General features: G+C 40.5%; 2 non-coding genes across 2 annotated transcripts; both read left to right on the top strand.

Annotated features, from left to right (window-relative positions):
- The first annotated feature begins 3726 nt into the window (after positions 1-3726).
- Positions 3727-3830, top strand: LOC112781507 (small nucleolar RNA R71). Its single transcript, XR_003192282.1, has one exon. It is a non-coding gene; the product is annotated as a small nucleolar RNA R71 (small nucleolar RNA).
- A 15332-nt stretch (positions 3831-19162) lies between these two features.
- LOC112781098 (small nucleolar RNA R71) lies at positions 19163-19270 on the top strand. The gene has a single exon (XR_003191894.1). It is a non-coding gene; the product is annotated as a small nucleolar RNA R71 (small nucleolar RNA).
- The last annotated feature ends 732 nt before the right edge of the window (positions 19271-20002 follow it).

Raw genomic sequence — 20002 nt, 5'->3', positions numbered from 1 at the left:
TCTCCCCTTCTCAAGACTCTTGGAGCCCCTCTTGTTTTTCTCACCCATTCAGCTCGGATGGCACAAAGGTCCTCAGCAATAGTTGCATAGTCAGGTTCTCCTATCATCCTTTCTTCATAACTTGCTTGGCTGAAATGTATGTTTTTCAGGCCAAGAGTTTTCATGATTGCTTTGGGACTGAAGTCAACTTCCACCCCTCTCACATAGCTTTTGTATGTGGGTTTCTTGGTTGGATCCTCCCTTACTGCATTTGCATAAAACTCTTTCACCAGGTTGATGTTGATTTTAGTGATTGGCTTAGTCAGGAGCTCCCACTTCCTCTTTTTGATCTTTTCCCAAACACCTGGGAACTCATCCTTTTCAAGGTTAAAGGGAACCTCAGCTAGTACCGTTTTAGGTCTCATCCATTCGGCTTGAATCTCATGGAAAACTGATCTGTATCTCCATGCATCGAATTCCCTGTTTTCCTCCATTGGCTGCTTGTCTTTTCTTCTTTTGTGGCTAGATGAAGCTGCCATTGGTTCTTTAGTTTTGGTAAGTGACAAGCTAAAGTTGACAAGGTGAAGCAAGAAGTGTTGTTGGAAGTGTGGTGAGGTTGTTTTCGGCAAGAGATAGTTATGCTATGATGAAGGAAAATGTGTATGAAGGAGAATTGGTGGTGTGGGGCTCGTTCCCCAAGTGGTTCTTTATAGTGCCCATAAGTGAAAAATGGACGGCTAGGGTGGTTTGTGAAGGGTGGCTTGATGGTAAATATATGAATTATGGAGAAGGACAAATTGCTTTTCATTTTCTTGGAAGTATTCTGGGTCCATTAGGTTGTACATGTACCAATCTTTTCTTGCAGAACTTCCTTTTCCCATGTGTTAGCTTCAAAGACTTGTGAACTTTCTTTTTGACCAAGCACGTACCTTCCCTTGTCTTTTTCCTCCATTTTTGTCTTTTCTTTTGTACCTGCACAAACAAACAAATTTGCTATCATTTTTCGGTCCATGTGAATTATGAATAGTATTTGCACATGTAAATCAATGCTTGTCTTTATGAGCTTATAGCCGTGACTTCTACATGTATGCACACTTATTATTTGGACACCAAACTTAGTGTTTGGTCAAGTCTCCTGATGACATGAAATCCATATTGGTTGTCCTTAATGAGTGTGCATAATTCTAATAAATCATAGTCACCTTGGCTCTTTGATTCTAAACACAGTTACTACCCTAAGTAATTGAAACCAAAGTATTAAAACATGTGAATGGTATACTTGTCATGAATTTTGAAATCCAGAGGAACTTCTTGCTTTTCATAAACTGTGTTCAAAAAGAACACCAAACTTAATGTTTGGTTGTGCACCTTGAATGAAAGATGGAATTCAATTTGAGTAAGATTTGGGAGTGCCATCAGGCACACCAAACTTAGAGACCAATTGTAATTTACATGCAAGGTTTAGTGCACTTAATCAATAGTTGTCCTGAGGATTGAAGTTCATGCATAAGAAACCATGCTTTATTAGATGTAAAGCAAAGCACTAAAGATTAAGGATACTAAAAAAAACATGGGTTGCCTCCCATGAAGCGCTTCTTTAACGTCACTAGCTTGACGGTTGTCCCTTGTTAGGGTGGATTGTAGTGCTTGACGTCTTCTCCTCTCACTATGAAAACGTCCCCACTTGATTCATTCATGACCTCTAAATGTTCCATAGAAAGAACTTTCCTGATTGTGAACACTTGAGGGAGCTGGGAAGGAATGGTTTTGAGGCCAGGTGGGATTGGCAGATAATGACTTGATATCACGTTATCTCCCGGAGAAAAACCTTCAGTGGGAATTTTCTTGTTTCTCCATCCTCTTGGCAATCTCCCTATCACTCTTCCCTTTCTCTTGAGGATTTCTTCATTGACCCTTATGTCAGGAGGATCCTTCTGATCTGTTTCCACTGATTCTTGTGGCTCTAACTCTTGCAACTCTTGTTTGCCTTCCAAGGACTGTTTTAGAGTTTCAGCTGCTGGATTACTTTCCTCCAAACACAGATGGCTACTATCATCCTTAGGCTTTTCAGGTTCTGGTTCAGGCTCAGATGCAGGTTTGAAAACTTTGAAAATGAGCTGTTCATCATGTATTCTCAGAATTAGCTCTCCTTGTTCTACATCTATGAGCGCTCTAGTAGTGGCTAGAAATGGTCTGCCCAGAATGATAGGGTGTAAGTAGCTTTCCTCCATGTCCACAATGACAAAGTCTGTGGGGAAGTAATAATCCCCCACTTTCACCAGCACATTTTCAACTACCCCTTCAGCTTGCTTCTGAGTTTTGTCAGCCAGTTGTATGATTACATCAGTGGATCTCACTTCATTCAGTTGTAGCCTCTTCATAAGAGTTAGAGGCATCACATTTATGCTCGCTCCTAGATCACAGAATCCTCTGTCAATTTTTGTTTCCCCTATGATGCAAGGGATATGAAAACTTCCTGGGTCCGTTTTCTTAGAGAGTGTGTCCTTCTTGATGAGAGCACTGCATTCTTTGTTCATTATTACCGTTTGTCCTCCCTTCAAAACTCTTTTCTTGCTCAACAATTCCTTTAAATACTTGATGTGTGTAGGCATTTGTTGGAGAATCTCAAGAAAGGGGATATTGATATGGAGAGAGTTAAATGTCTCCAAAAACCTTGAATATGTTTTCCCTTTTTCACCTCCTCCTAACCTCTGAGGAAATGGTGCTTTTGGTTGGTATGTTTCCATTGTGCCCTTTTGCAGTTCCTTGGCTTGCTCAGTTTCACTTTCCTGCTTAGCTTCCTCCACACCTTCCTTCAAGATTTCTGGCTCCTGTTCTGAGGGCCTGATTCCTTCTTCTTCTAAGACTTCCTTCAATATGGTGATGGCCTTGCATTCTTCCCATCTTACTCTCTTTTGTTCCCCTTTAGGATTCTTTTCTGTGTCACTAGGGAACACTGCAGTTGATTTGGGGGCCTGTCGAGATAGCTCTCCTACTTGAGATTCCATCCTCTTGAGTTTTTCACCATGGTTTCTTAAGGTAGTTCTCACATCATCCCTGAAGCTTTTCAATTCAATTATGTCTTGACTCATGGTTGCCATCATTCCTTCAATCCGGTTTAATTGATCTTGAAATTGTTGGTTCGGATTAGGTTGGGTAGGTTGATTATTTTGGCCATGATATGGTGGTTGAGGGTAAGTGTTTTGTGTGGCTTGGTATGATCTTTGGTTGGAGTTTTGGTATGTGGAATTGTTATGTTGGTTGTGGTTGTAAGGTTTGTGGTTTTGTGGTTGGGTTTGTTGGTTTCCCCACCCAAAGTTTGGGTGGTTTTTCCAGCCTGGGTTGTAAGTGTTGGAATGTGGATCATATGATTGCCTTTGTTGGTTTCCCACATAATTGGCCTCATCCCAATCACTTCCTTCAATGCTTACTTCCTCTTGATCTTGTGTGTGTATTGCAGCCACTTGCTTTGTTTCTAATTGCCTGGTAAGCTCTGCTAGTTGCTTGGCAAACACCTTGGTTTGGGCTAGAATTGTATCAACATGGTTCAGCTCCATGACTCCCTTAGTGTTGTGCCTTTCTGATACATAGTAGTACTCATTCTCAGCTACTGTCTCAATCACTTTAATGGCCTCTTCCACAGTCTTTTTCCTGTTCAATGAACCTCCTGATGAATGGTCTACAGCCTTCCTTGATTCATAAGAGAGTCCATCATAGAAAATATGCAATTGCACCCAATCATGGAACATGTCTGGTGGGCATTTCCTTGTCAAGTCCTTGAATCTCTCCCATGCCTCGTAGAGAGTTTCACCATCTTGTTGTCTAAAAGTTTGAACCTCAGATCGAAGCCTATTGACCTTTTGTGGGGGGTAGAAACGTGCCAGAAACTTGCTTTCCACCTCATCCCATGTTGTTAGACTCCCCCTTGGGAATGATTCCAGCCACTTAGCTGCTTTGTCCCTAAGTGAAAATGGGAACAAAAGCAGTTTATAGGCATCTTCCTGGACTCCATTGGACTTCACAGTGTCACAAATTCTCAGGAATTTTGTGAGATGTTGGTTGGGATCTTCATTAGCACTTCCACCAAATGAACAATGATTCTCCACAAGTGATATTAGCTGTGGTTTGAGTTCAAAGTTGTTGGCCTGAATGGGTGGTTTCTGGATGCTGCTACCACAATTCCCAGAGGTTGGGTTTATGTATGAACTAAGAACCCTCCTCTCAGGAATGGCATTGTTTCCATCAGCTCTCTCATGGTTGTGAACTTCTCTATCCATGTTGAGATCTAAAGCTTCCTCAAAATTGTCCTCAGATTCTCCTTCAGATTCCTCTTCTCCCACTACTCTCTTCCCTCTTGCTTCCCTTCTCAGTCTATGAAGGGTCCTCTCTGGTTCGGTATATGGAGGAGTTGATGTCTCTCCTCTCCTACCTGTCATACAAGAACACAGCACAGGCACAAACAAGTGAAATACTCTTGGTTAATGGAAGAGTATGGTTAGAGCAACTGAGGAATTAATTCAAACAGTTAGTGAGTCAGTGAGTTAGTTGCTTGAATTTAAAGGCATAAAGAAAGAAAGCATGTAACCGAGCGCAGAAATTAAAATTCAACAAGTAACTTGTACTGAATTAATCAAAACAAAAAAAAAAAAATGCTCAATCTAGTTAACTTCCAATTTGAGAATTGTCAATCGAAAACCAATCCCCGGCAACGGCGCCATAAACTTGATGCACATAAACTAGTTATGCTACGATTTAGGAAATTGCACGATCGGCAAAATTCCTTCCGGCAAGTGCACCGGTTATCGTCAAGTAAAAACTCACAATAGAGTGAGGTCGAATCCCACAAGGATTGGTTGAGTGAGCAATTCGGATTAGAAGTGTGTTCTAGTTGAGCGGAATCAAGATTGAGATGAGAATTTGCGGAATGTAAAGTTGGCGGGAAAAGTAAATGACAAGAAATTAAAATGGCGGAATCTTAAATTGCATGAATTAAAGAGCAGAAACTAAATTGCTGAAATTAAAGGGAATGGGGGTGATTGCATGAATTTAATTGCAGGATGTAAAGAGAAAGTGGAAATCAGAATTTGGGGGATTCATTGGGTTAAAGGAGATATTGAGATCTCCGAATCAAAACATGTTTATCTCTTCCTCAAGCAATGCATTCATTGAATTTTGCTTGGCAATCTTATATGATTGGATCCCAATCCCTTGGCTCACCAATTCTCTCTAAAAATGAACAAATTCCCAATCCCTTGGTTTAAATGTTCATAAGAAGAGATGATGCTCTATCACTGATTATACCACACAATTTCATGAACCACAATTTGGTAGGATTACATGTCACAATATCCATCCAAACCCCAATCCAATTCATTGTGAGAAAGCTTCTCTAGCATGAATCCTCCATTCCTTTCCCAAGGTTCCGAAGGATTCCAATTATGGGTAGTTTCTTTCCCAAGACAACTACCCAATGGAATTAGATCGAGAAGCTTTCTAACAAAATTCAAGAGAAAAGATTGAAGAAGAAGATAAACTATTATTGATTCATTGAATTACAATAGAGCTCCCTAACCCAATGAAAGGGGGTTTAGTGAGTCATAGCTCTGAATTCAATTACAAAGAAATGAAAACTAGCTCCTGAAAAGTCTTGCTCCAACTTAAATTCTATCCTATTTATACACTTTCTATATTGAGCTTCTGTTGAGTTTCTTGGGCTTTGAGGCCTCTCCATGCTTTCCTTTTGCCTTGGGTTTATGATCCATAATCTTGATGAGGCTGTTGATCCAAATCCTGTAACATTTATTGAGCCAACTTAGTGATAATCAAATAATGACACATGACTCAATAAATTGAGATTTCAAACTCATCAATCCTTCAGGCCCAAACCCATAAACCATGATATTCAATTGGGTTTCATACCAAAGTAAGTTTAAGTTAATATTTGTGCTCAAAGACTAACTTAAATCACAATATTTTTGGCCCAGAAACCTTTTCCAAGAGTGGCGTTTAAGTTGCAGTTTAAGCTTAAACTGCAGCTTAAACGCCAGACACTTCCAGTGAGGCCTTTTGTAGAAGCACGTTTAAGCTTCAGTTTAAGGTTAAACTGAAGCTTAAACGTGGAAATGGAAGAAGGTAGCCCTGGAGAGTAATGTAGTCGAACACGTTTAAGCTTCAGTTTAAGGTTAAACTGAAGCTTAAACGTGGATAAAGGAAGGGCAGCCCTGGAGGTCGAACACGTTTAACCTCCAGTTTAAGGTTAAACTGGAGGTTAAACGTGGAAAAGGAAGGAGGCATCCTGGAGGTCGAACACGTTTAACCTCCAGTTTGAGGTCAAACTGGAGGTTAAACGTGGAAGCTTAGAATGGTCGCCCTGGAGGTGTCGAACACGTTTAACCTCCAGTTTGAGGTCTAACTGGAGGTTAAACGTGGAAATGGAGAAAGCAACCCTGGAGGAAAGTTCTTGGTCGAACACGTTTAAGCTCCAGTTTGAGGTCAAACTGGAGCTTAAACGTGGAAATGGCTCCCTGGTGCTCTTCCCACTCCTGGCGTTTAACCTCCAGTTTGAGGTCAAACTGGAGGTTAAACGTGGAACTCCTCCCTGGGTGGCATACTCATTCTGGCGTTTAACCTCCAGTTTGAGGTCAAACTGGAGGTTAAACTTCATTTCCAGCATTTCTTATCCTTCATGATTTTTGGCGTTTAAGCTCCAGTTTAGGCTTAAACTGGAACTTAAACTCCACATGTGATATTCAAGCTTCCTTTATTGATTTTGTTGCTTCCTTGCCTAGCCTCTTCTTCCCTGAAATCATCCAAACAATTGCATCAAAGTCTTGCAAAATTTCATGAGAAATCTTCCATTCATAGCATTCAAGTAATATAACTAAAAACTCATGGAATTTGCATCAAAATCATACTGTTTGGATGGTTCATTGCTTTGTTACTCTTTTAACCCTTCTTGGTTACTTAAAGCTCAAGAAAATGCATAAAACAACTAAAACTAACAGAAAAATGCTAGTGAAACTAGCCTATGATGCCTTGGCATCAAACTCCACCGTAGAAAATTCATAAGTGAAAAAGGTCTAGGCCTGGCCGTGAGGCCAGCCCCCAAAATGTGTACAATGGTCTATGATAGCATTCGATATAAAATAAATCTCTAAAAGTAGTTTTTATACTAAACTAGTAACCTAGGTTTACAGAAAATGAGTAACTAAGTGCAGATAGTGCAGAAATCCACTTCCAGGGCCCACTTGGTGTGTGCTTGGGCTGAGCCTTGAGCTTTACACATGCATAGACTGTTCTTGGAGTTAAACGCCAGCTTTGGTGCCAGTTTGGGCGTTTAACTCCAATTCTGGTGCCATTTTGGGCGTTTTACGCCAAGATGTTTTAGGCTGTCTTTAGATGCCAGTTTGAGCTATCAAATCTCGGGCAAAGTATGGACTATTATATATTGCTGGATAGCCCAGGATGTCTAATTTCCAATGCAATTGAGAGCGCGCCAATTGGGTTTCTATAGCTCTAGAAAACTCAATTCGAGTGTAGGAGGGTCAGAATCCAACAGCATCTGCAGTCCTTTTTCAGCCTCTGAATAAGATTTTTACTCAGGTCCCTCAATTTCAGCCAGAAAATACCTAAAATTACAGAAAAATACACAAACTCATAGTAAAGTCCAGAAATATGATTTTTGAATAAAAACTAATAAAAATATAATAAAAAGTAGCTAAAACATGCTAAAAACTATGTAAAAACAATGCCAAAAAGGGTATAAATTATCCGCTCATCAGGGTTACCTGAAACAGGGTGGTCGATCTCGGATGAGATCTTCTAGACTGATCGAGGTTACCTCGTCTGACTTGTTGGAATAGGAGGTGCTGCTAGTCCTCGTCACCGGAGGGGAGTGATACCTGCAAGAGACTCCGATGCTTAAGTCAGTACGGGCTTTAGGCAGGTTTTTAGTAGAATTGGAGTATGAGTTATACCTGGGTGCTCCAGTGTATTTATAGTAGTGTTTTTATGATCTTCCTTTGAGATAAGTATCTTATCTTATCTTTTGGGAACAAGATCTTTATCTTTTGCCCAACTGCCCTCTGGTAGGCGGTGGTTCCTTCACTCTGGGCCTTCTTGGGCCTCTGAGACGTTTGTCCGAGCTCTTTGCGAAGAGGTTGGTGATTGGCCAACCTTTCATGAGGTCAGTCCCATTGTCTTTATCCAACTCGGCCTTATAGCTCGGTCCGATGTATGAACAGTGCCCCTGCTCGAGCTTCGATCTTCCCATGAGGTTGTGCTTCCAGGCTTCGATCTTTGGGGAAGTCGTGCTCGATCATCGATCTAGTTGGTTATTGAGTAACTCCTCCTCGTGTGAGTCTGGCATTGCTTCTATTTTAATGTGAAGTGTTTTTAAAGGCGTGCTTTTGGAGTGCGTTTAACTTCCTTGGGAACGTGCGAGTGCTTTAAAAGCCCATTGATTAGGTTTTTTATTTGCTTTTTACCATTTCGTTTCCATCTTTACCTTTGTTTTGAAATCAAAGAAAAAGTTTTTTACTTTCTCAGCCTCTTTCTTTCCTCTGCTTCCTTGCCTTTTGCTTCTTTTGCAAAGATTTCTGTTCATCTGGTCCTTTCAATTTTTGCCCTAAGCCTCCCTTTTTCTTTCTAACGGTGCTTGTGGATTGCTAGTGCTCTCGCTGCTCAACTGTCGTTTCTGTTCTTTCCCCTTTCTACAGGTTGGTTCTCTTATTTCATACCTCTTTGTATTACTCTACTATTCTGCTTGGCTTCTGATGATTGTTGCATGCTTTGTTTCTTTGAAATCTTTTTATCTTTGTTGCTTCATTTTTGCGGAAATGTTGGTACTTGGGTGAACCGTTTGCATTTTTCTTTGGGTTTTGATGATGAGACTAGGGTTTTATTTTTGATTCCTTATGTTCCATCTTTGCTGTATCTGTGCTGGTGCCTCCAAAGGACGTTCCTAGGTATTGGTGATAATATTCTTATTTCTTGCAAACCTTGGGATACCCTTTTGTTTGCTATGTGCTTGCTTTACTTTTTTGTCCTTGTTTTGATCTTGTCCGAGTTGTTTGGTAGTGACACTTCTTATTTTCTTGCTGTAGGTGTAGTGTTCTATGTCTTCACATAGAAATATTGTTGAGATGTCTCTAAAGGTCCCAGCGGGTATGGCTAACTGGTTAGATTCCATAGTTTTAATGTGTGTTACTGTAGCCGACCCTGAGTACTGTGAGAAGCTTAGGACGTTTCATAGGAGATGGTGTCATCCGACCCTGAGGAGAGGGTTAGTTTCCCTCCCTTAGCTCGGGCAAAATGTCCTTTCTTCTACGCCTATGACTTTTTCTTTAGCCAACTAGGGATTACCCTTCCTTTTACTGCGTTTGAGACTGAGGTTTTGTGGAACTGTAATGTAGCCCCCTCACAGCTTCATCTAAACTCTTAGGCTTTTATGAAAATTTTCCAGTTATTGTGCCAAGAGCTGGGTGTCCGACCTACCTTGTCCCTTTTTCTTTACCTGTTTGTGCTGACCAAACCTGAGGTGGCCAAGAAGAAGGCTTCTTGGATCTCATTCCGAGCTACTAGTGCACGAAATCGTGATTGTTCATTCCTTGGTAACAGCACCAAAAACTTAATACGCACGTTCATAATCTTAGTTCTTTGTCACAACTTCGCACAACTAACCAGCAAGTGCACTGGGTCGTCCAAGTAATAAACCTTACGTGAGTAAGGGTCGATCCCACGGAGATTGTCAGTTTGAAGCAAGCTATGGTCACCTTGTAAATCTCAGTCAGGCGGATTCAATTGGTTATGGAGATTTGATAATTAAAATATAATTAAAATATAAAATAGGATAGAAATACTTATGTGATTCATTGGTGAGAATTTCAGATAAGCGTATGGAGATGCTTTTATTCCTTCTGAACCTCTGCTTTCCTACTGATTTCATCCAATCATTCATACTCCTTTCCATGGCAAGCTGTATATTAGACATCACCATTATCAATGGCTACATCCCGCCCTCTCAGTGAAAATGGTCCAAATGCGCTGTCACCGCACGGCTAATCATCTGTCGGTTCTCGATCATGCTAGAATAGGATTCAGTAATCCTTTTGCGTCTCTCAAGAATGGCCGCCAATAATTCTAGCCTATACCACGAAGACTCTGATCGTAGATCAGGAGGCTAAGAGATATGCATTCAAGCTTGCTTTCATGTAGAACGGGAGTGTTTGTCAGGCACGCGTTCATAACTGAGAATGGTGATGAGCGTCACATAATCATCACATTCATCATGTTCTTGTGTGCGAATGAATATCTTAGAGAAGAAATAGGCTTGAGTTGAATAGAAAAACAATAGTACTTTGCATTAATTCATGAGGAACAGCAGAGCTCCACACCTTAATCTATGGTGTGAAGAAACTCTACCGTTGAAAATACATAAGAACAAGGTCTAGGCATGGTGGTGCACAGAAATTGTGATTACACTTTGATTATGTAAAATTCATTGCTCTTTCTTTCCCTGGTAATGGCGCCAAAAACATGATGCCAATACCATGGTTCACAACTTCGCACAACTAACCAGCAAGTGCACTGGGTCGTCCAAGTAATACCTTACGTGAGTAAGGGTCGAATCCCACGGAGATTGTTGGTATGAAGCAAGCTATGGTCACCTTGTAAATCTCAGTCAGGCAGATATAAAATAGTAATGGGGTTTTCGAAAATAATACTAAAATAAGGATAGAAATACTTATGTAATTCATTGGTTAGAATTTCAGATAAGTGTGTAGAGATGCTTTCGTTCCTCTGAACCTCTACTTTCCTGCTATCCTTATCCAATCAATCTTACTCCTTTCTATGGCTGGCTTTATGTAAGGATGTCACCGGTGCCAATGGCTACTTTCGATCTCTCTCGGGAAAATGATCCAAATGCTCTGTCACAGCACGGCTAATCGTCTGGAGGCATCACCTTTGTCGTTGGTTGCATCCTATTCCTCCTTGTGAAAATGGTCCGATGCACTGTCACTGCATGGCTAATCATCTAGAGGTTCTCGATCATACTGGAATAGGATTTACTATCCTTTTGCGTCTGTCACTACGCCCAGCACTCGTGAGTTTGAAGCTCGTCACAGTCATTCAATCCCAGAATCCTACTCGGAATACCACATACAAGGTTTAGATTTTCCGGATTCTCATGAATGCCACCATCAATCTAGCTTATACCATGAAGATCCCAATATCTCGGACTCGGTCCCCTGTATTAGTAATCTAAGAGATACTCATTCAGTCTAATGTAGAACGGAAGTGGTTGTCAGGCACGCGTTCATAGGGAATGATGATGATTGTCACGTTCATCACATTCAGGTTGAAGTGCGAATGAATATCTTAGAAGCGGAATAAGTTGAATTGAATAGAAAACAGTAGTACTTTGCATTAATCCTTGAGGAACAGCAGAGCTCCACACCTTAATCTATGGAGTGCAGAAACTCTACCGTTGAAAATACATAAGTGATAATGGAGTTCATTGGTCTCGGCCCCAGAGGGGAACCGAGGTAACCAAGACTGCGAATACAATGATAAAAAGTTCTATTTATAATAAACTAGTCACTAGGGTTTACAGAAGTAAGTAATTGATGCATAAATCCACTTCTGGGGCCCACTTGGTGTGTTCTTGGGCTGAACTTGAAGTCTACACGTGGAGAGGTCATTCTTGGAGTTGAACACCAGCTTTTGTGCCAGTTTGGGTGTTGAACTCCACTTTGCAGCTTGTTTCTGGCGCTGGACGCCAGAATTGGGCAGAGAGCTGGCGTTGAACGCCAGTTTGCGTCGTCAAAACTTGGGCAAAGTATGGACTATTATACATTTCTGGAAAGCCCTGGATGTCTACTTTCCAACGCAATTGGAAGCGCACCATTTCGAGTTCTGTAGCTCCAGAAAATCTACTTTGAGTGCAGGGAGGTCAGAATCCAACAGCATCAGCAGTCCTTCTTCAACCTCTGAATCTGATTTTTGCTCAAGTCCCTCAATTTCAGCCAGAAAATACCTAAAATCACAGAAAAACACACAAACTCATAGTAAAGTCCAGAAATGTGAATTTAACATAAAAACTAATGAAAACATCCCTAAAAGTAACTAGATCCTACTAAAAACATACTAAAAACAATGCCAAAAAGTGTATAAATTATCCGCTCATCACATGGCCGAATGGCCAGCCCCCTAAACGTGATCTCAGAACATAAAATTAGTCAAAGACTAACCAGAGATGTAAATACAATAGTAAAAAGTCCTATTTATACTAAACTAGTTACTAGGGTTTACAGAAATGAGTAAATGATGCAGAAATCCAGTTCCGGGCCCACTTGATGTGTGCTTGGGCTGAGCGTTGAAGCTTTCACATATAGAGGTCTTCCTTGGAGTTGAAGGCCAGTTTGTAATTTGTTTCTGGCGTTTAACTCTGCTTTGCAACTTGTTTCTGGCGTTTAACGCCAGAATAGGGTAGAAAGCTGGCGTTAAACGCCAGTTTTCGTTGTCTAAACTTGGGCAAAGTATGGACTATTATATATTGCTGGAAAGCCCTGGATGGCTACTTTTCAACGCAATTGAGAGCACAATATTTGGGTTTCTATAGCTCCAGAAAATCTACTTTGAGTGCAGGGAGGTCAGAATCCAACAGCATCTGTAGTCCTTCTTCAGCCTCTGAATCAGATTTTGCTTAGGTCCCTCAATTTCAGCAAAAAAATACCTGAAATCATAGAAAAACACACAAACTCATAGTAAAATCTAGAAATGTGATTTTTAAATAAAAACTAATAAAAATATACTAAAAACTATGTAAAAACAATGCCAAAAAGCGTATAAATTATCCGCTCATCACAACACCAAACTTAAATTGTTGCTTGTCCCCAAGCAACTGAAAATCAAATAGGATAAAAAGAAGAGAATATACTATAAATTCCAAATATCAATGAAACTTAGCTCCAATTAGATGAGCGGGACTAGTAGCTTTTTGCCTCTGAACAGTTTTGGCATCTCACTTTATCCTTTGAAGTTTAGAATGATTGGCATCTATGGGAACTCAGAATTCAGATAGTGTTATTGATTCTCCTAGTTTAGTATGTTGATTCTTGAACACAGCTACTTTATGAGTCTTGGCCGTGGCCCTAAGCACTTTGTTTTCGAGTATTACCACTAGATACATAAATGCCACAGACACATAATTGGGTGAACCTTTTCAGATTGTGACTCAGCTTTGCTAAAGTCCCCAATTAGAGGTGTCCAGGGTTCTTAAGCACACTCTGTTTTTGCTTTGGACTTTGACTTTAACCGCTCAGTCTCAAGCTTTTCACTTGACACCTTCACGCCACAAGCACATGGTTAGGGACAACTTGGTTTAGCCACTTAGGCCAGGATTTTATTCCTTTGGGCCCTCCTATCCACTGATGCTCAAAGCCTTGTATCCTTTTTATTACCCTTGCCTTTTGGTTTTAAGGGCTATTGACTTTTTCTGCTTGCTTCTTTTTTTTTTCTTTCCCTTTTTTTTGCAAGCTTTTCTTTATTCACTGCTTTTTCTTGCTTCAAGAATCATTTTTATGATTTTTTAGATCATCAAATAACATTTCTCCTTTTTCATCATTCTTTCAAGAGCCAACAATTTTAACATTCATAAACAACAAATTCAAAAGACATATGCACTGTTCAAGCATTCATTCAGAAAACAAAAAGTATTGTCAACACATCAAAATAATTAAACTAGTTTCAAGGATGAATTCGAAATCATGTACTTCTTGTTCTTTTGTGATTAAAAGCATTTTTCATTTAAGAGAGGTGATGGATTCATAGGACATTCATAGCTTTAAGACATAGACACTTAAACACTAATGATCATATAGTAAAGACATAAACATAAATAAAACATAAGGCTCAAGAACCAAAAAACAGGAAAATAAGAACAAGGAGATTAAGGAATGGGTCCACCTTAGTGAGGGTGGCGTCTTCCTCTTCTTGAAGAACCAATGGTGCTCTTGAGCTCCTCTATGTCTCTTCCTTGTCTTTGTTGCTCCTCCCTCATAGCTCTTTGATCTTCTCTAATCTCATGGAGAATGATAGAGTGCTCTTGGTGTTCCATCCTTAGTTGTCCCATGCTTGAACTTAATTCTCCTAGGGAGGTGTTGATTTGCTCCTAATAGTTTTATGGAGGGAAGTGCATCCCTTGAGGCATCTCAGGGATTTCATGGTGAGGAATTTCCTCATGCTCTTGTTGAGGTCCATGATCTCTTTTTTGCTCCATCTTTTTCTTAGTGATGGGCTTGTCCTCATCAATGAGGATATCTTCGTCTATGTCAATTCCAGCCGAATTACAGAGGTGGCAAATGAGGTGAGGAAAGGCTAACCTTGCCAAAGTGGAGGACTTGTCAGCCACCTTGTAGAGTTCTTGAGGTATAATCTCATGAACTTCCACTTCCTCCCCAATCATGATACTATGGATCATGATGGCCTGGTCTACAGTAACTTCAGACCGGTTGCTAGTAGGAATAATTGAGCGTTGGATGAACTCCAACCATCCTCTAGCTACAGGCTTAAGGTCTGGTCTTCTCAATTGAACCGACTTGCCTCTTGAGTCAACTTTCCATTGAGCTCCTTCCACACATATGTCCATGAGGGCTTGGTCCAACCTTTGATCAAAGTTGACCCTTCTAGTGTAAGGGCATGCGTTTTCTTGCATTATTGGCAAGTTGAACGCCAACCTTATATTTTCCGGACTGAAATCTAAGTATTTCCCCCGAACCATTGTAAGCCAGTTCTTTGGGTTTGGGTTCATACTTTGATCATGGTTCCTAGTGATCTATGCGTTTGCATATAACTCTTGAACCATTAAGATTCTGACTTGTTGAATAGGAATAGAGAAAACTTCCCATCCTCTTCTTCTAACCTCTTGTCGGATCTCTGAATACTCGCTCTTTTTGAGCTTAAAAGGGACCTCAGGGATCACTTTCTTCTTGGTCACAACTTCATAGAAGTGGTTTTGATGGACCTTTGAGATGAATCTCTCCATCTCCCATGACTCAGAGGTGGAAGCAATTGCCTTCCCTTTCCTCTTTCTTGAGGTTTCTCTGGCCTTAGGTGCCATTGATGGTTATGGAAAAATAAAAAGCAATACTTTTACCACACCAAACTTAAAAGGTTTGCTCGTCCTCGAGCAAAAGAAGAAAGAAAGTAGTAGAAGAAGAAGAAAATGGAGGAGATGGAGGGAGAGAGTGTATTCGGCCAAGGGGGAGAAGTGGTGGTTGTAATGTGTGAAAATGGAGTAGTGTTGAGGGGTTTATATAGGGGTGGGGTGGAGGGTAGGTTTCGGCCATTAGGGTTGGGTTTGGGAGGGAAAAGAATTTGAATTTTGGAGGTAGGTGGGGTTTATGGGGAAGAGTGGATGGATGTGAGTAGTTAAGGGTATTTAGGGAAAAGGTATGGGGTTGATTGGTGAAGGGTATTTGGGGAAGAGAGGTATGAAAAGGTGTGAAGAGGAGAGAAGAAGAGGTGGGTGATAAACCACTATTTTATGGTTTATATTATGTTTAATTATGTGGTTTATCATGATCCTTACCCACTTATTCACTAAATTAGCATGAATATTAGATTTCTTTCCGGAATTTATTACATGTTTGAAAACTGCTTCCTAGAGACTTTAATTATTTAATTTTAATTCTCCTTTATTCCATTCGATGCCGTGATCTGTGTGTTAAGTGTTTCAGATTTTATAGGGCATGAATGAGTTGGAGATTGGGAAGGAAGCTAGCAAAAATGGAAGAAACACAAGAATTTGAGGAGATAACCAGCGAGAAGTGATGCGGTCGCATGGCTCACGCGACCGCGCGAAGGAGAGCAAATCGCAGCGACGCGGCCGCATGGCTCACGCGTCCGCGCGGATTGGAAAGCCCAAGCGACGCGGTAGCATGGACGACGCGAACGCGTGGCGAGGAAAAGCGCAAGTGATGCGTCAGCATGGATGACGCGATCGCGTGACATGTGCGATCTGCATAATCTGCAGAATTCGCTGGGGGCGATTTTGGACCCTATTTCGACCCAGTTCTCGGCCCGAAACAGCAGACTAGAGTCAGAGAATATGCAGAAACAAACAACACATTCATTCAGAGACAGTTTTAGATCTAGTTTTACTCTCTTAGGTTTCTCTCTCTAGGTTTTAGAATTTTTAATTTTCAATTGATCTTAGCATTGTAACATTGAGAAGAGTTATTTCATCATCAAGACTTCGTCATTCTAGTTCGTTTTCTTAACTTGGTTTCATTCTTCCATGTTCTTTGTTTTGTTCAATTTTGTTATTTGAATACTTTTATGATTAATTAATGCAAGGATTATTTCTTTTTAATTCAATTTCAATTCCAATGATCATGTCTTCTTTTAATTCCCTTTCATGTGCTATGGATTTATTATTTACAATGCGTGAGTAGTTTCTTTACTTGACGGGGAGTTGATTAAAAGGAACTCTTGAGTCGGAAGGATTGAAAGAAAAATTTGTAATTGGGTTAAATGTTGGATCGCTATCCTGTCACCGACGCCAATCCCTTTGAACTAAGTGGGTTGCAACTTGTGAACAGATCTGGCATTCCAACTTGTTTGACTTTCCCTTACCTAGTAAAGGATCACCAAACAGAACAACGATTAATTATAAATTAATCTTACAATCACTCCATCAATAGTAGAAATTCCAACCAATTAACTCCCAGTCAAGGCTTTTACTCATATTAATTAAATTTCCTCAATTTAAATTCCAATTTACTTAACTCAACTTCTTTGAACATCTGATTAACAAGATAGCACACTTTTCTGCAACTCGTTGGGAGACGACATGGGACTTAAAACTCCCAGTAATTTTTAATTCAAACTCTCTGTGACATACTTCTAAATTGATAGGCAGATTTTCGGTGAGTTAAGAACTATACTTGCAACGTAACCATTTTAATGATTTTTAATTCACCAGCTTCTGCGTCTCATCAGTGGGATAGGTGGGGATTCTGTGGGGTCCACAGATCCAGAGGGGTCAAGGACTTAACATCCCTGCTCCATTTAGGCGTGCAAACACCCTTAGAATGCATGCCTAGCGTTAAACACCAGCTTGCTGCTTGTTCCTGGCATTTAACGCCAATTCCATGCTCTGTTCTGGCGTTAAACGTCAGTCTGGTTCTTGTTTCTGTCGTTTAACGCCAGCTTGATGCTTCTTTTCTGGTGTTAAACGCCAGTTTGATGCTTCTTACTGGCGTTTAAATGCTAGTAAGCTCTTCCTCCAGGGTGAGCTGTTTTTAATGCTGTTTTTTCATTCTGTTTTTGATTTTTCAGTTGTTTTTGTGACTTCACATGATCATCAACCTAAAGAAAACATAAAATAGCAATGGAAAATAAATAGATATAATTAAATAACATTGGGTTGCCTCACAACAAGCACTTCTTTAATGTCAATAGCTTGACAGTGAACTCTCATGGAGCCTCACAGATGTTCAAAGCATTGTTGGGACCTCCCAACACCAAACTTAGAGTTTGAATGTGGGGGTTCAACACCAAACTTAAAGTTTGGTTGTGGTCTCCCAACACCAAACTTAGAGTTTGACTGTGGGGGCTTTGGTTGACTCTGCAGTGAGAGAAGCTTTTCATGCTTCCTCTCCATGGTTACAGAAGGAGAACCTTGAGTCTTAAATACAAGGTAGTCCTTATTTAGTTGAAGGACCAACTCTCCTCTGTCCACATCAATCACAGCTTTTGCTATGGCTAGGAAGGGTCTTCCAAGGATGATGGATTCATCCCCATCCTTCCCAGTGTCTAGGATTATGAAATCAGCAGGGATGTTAAGGCCTTCAACCTTTACTAACAAGTCCTCTACTAATCTATAAGCCTGTTTCATTGATTTATCTGCCATCTCTAGTGAGATTCTTGTAGTTTGTACCTCATAGATTCCCAGTTTCTCTATTACAGAGAGTGGCATGAGGTTTATCCCTGACCCAAGGTCACACAGAGCCTTGTCAAAGGTCATGGTGCCTATGGTACAAGGTATGAAGAACTTTCCAGGATCCGGTTTCTTCTGAGGCAATGTCTGCCTTATCAATGCACTTAGTTCATTGGTGAACAAGGGGGGTTCATCCTCCCAAGTATCATTACCAAATAAACTGGCATTCAACTTCATGATGGCTCCTAGATATTTAGCAACCTGCTCTTCAATGGTGTCTTCATCCTCTTCAGAGGAAGAATAGTCATCAGAGCTCATGAATGGTAAAAGGAGGTTCAATGGAGTCTCTAAGGTCTCTAGATGAGCCTCAGATTCCTTGGATTCCTCAAAGGGAAACTCCTTATTGGTCAGTGAACGTCCCAGGAGGTCTTCCTCACTAGGATTCACGTCCTCCTCCTCCTTTCTGGGTTCGGCCACACCAAGTAAGGTTATGGCCTTGTACTCTCTTTTTTTATTCTCTTCTGTATTGCTTGGGAGAGTATTAGGAGGGGTTTCAGTGACTCTTTTACTCAGCTGGCCCACTTGTGCCTCCAAATTTCTAATGGAGGACCTTGTTTCATTCATGAAGCTTAGAGTGGCCTTAGATAGATCAAAGACTATATTTGCTAAGCTAGATGGATTTTGCTCAGAATTCTCTGTCTGTTGCTGAGAGGATGATGGAAAAGGCTTGCTATTGCTAAACATGTTTCTTCCACCATTATTAAAGCCTTGTTGAGGCTTTTTTTGATCCTTCCATGAGAAATTTGGATGATTTCTCCATGAGGGATTATAGGTGTTTTCATAGGGTTCTCCCATGTAATTCACCTCTACTATTGCAGGGTTCTCAGGATCATAAGCTTCTTCTTCAGAAGATGCTTCTTTAATACTATTAGATGCAGCTTGCAATCCATTCAGACTCTGAGAAATCATATTGACTTGCTGAGTCAATATTTTATTCTGAGCCAAAATGGCATTCAGAGTATCAATTTCAAGAACTCCCTTCCTTTGAGGCGTCCCATTACTCACAGGATTCCTTTTAGAAGTGTACATAAACTTGTTATTTGCAACCATGTCAATGAGTTCCTGAGCTTCTGCAGGCGTTTTCCTTAGGTGAATGGATCCACCTGTAGAATGGTCCAATGACATCTTTGATAATTCAGACAGACCATCATAGAATATATCCAGGATGGTCCATTCTGAAAGCATGTCAGAAGGACACTTTTTGGTCAGTTGCTTGTATCTCTCCCAAGCTTCATAGAGGGATTCACCTTCTTTCTGTTTGAAGGTTTGAACATCCACTATAAGCTTGCTAAGCTTTTGAGGAGGAAAGAACTTGGCTAAGAAAGCCGTGACCAGCTTATCCCAAGAGTTCAGACTATCTTTAGGTTGAGAGTCCAACCATATTCTAGCTCTGTCTCTTTGATGAGCGGATAATTTATACGCTTTTTGGCATTGTTTTTACATAGTTTTTAGTATGATTTAGTTAGTTTTTAGTATATTTTTATTAGTTTTTAAATAAAATTCACATTTCTGGACTTTACTATGAGTTTGTGTGTTTTTCTATGATTTCAGGTATTTTCTGGCTGAAATTGAGGGACTTGAGCAAAAATCAGATTCAGAGGTTGAAGAAGGACTGCAGATGCTGTTGGATTCTGACCTCCCTGCACTCAAAGTGGATTTTCTGAAGCTATAGAGCTTCAAATGGTACACTCTTAATTGCGTTGGAAAGTAGACATCCAGGGCTTTCCAGAAATATATAATAGTCCATACTTTGCCCAAGTTTAGATGACGCAAACTGGCGTTCAACGCCAGTTTCCTGCCCTATTCTAGAGTTAAACGCCAGAAACAGGTTGCAAAGTGGAGTTAAACGCCAGAAACAGGTTACAAACTGGCGTTCAACTCCAAGAGAAGCCTCTACACGTGTAAAGCTCAATGCTCAGCCTAAGCACACACCAAGTGGGCCCCAGAAGTGGATTTCTGCATCATTTACTTATCTCTGTAACCCTAGTAACTAGTTTAGCATAAATAGGACTTTTTACT

This window comes from Arachis hypogaea, chromosome 19 (assembly GCF_003086295.3).
Source record: "Arachis hypogaea cultivar Tifrunner chromosome 19, arahy.Tifrunner.gnm2.J5K5, whole genome shotgun sequence".
Taxonomy (NCBI): Eukaryota; Viridiplantae; Streptophyta; class Magnoliopsida; order Fabales; family Fabaceae; genus Arachis; species Arachis hypogaea.
This window is presented reverse-complemented; position numbering and strand designations above follow the sequence as displayed.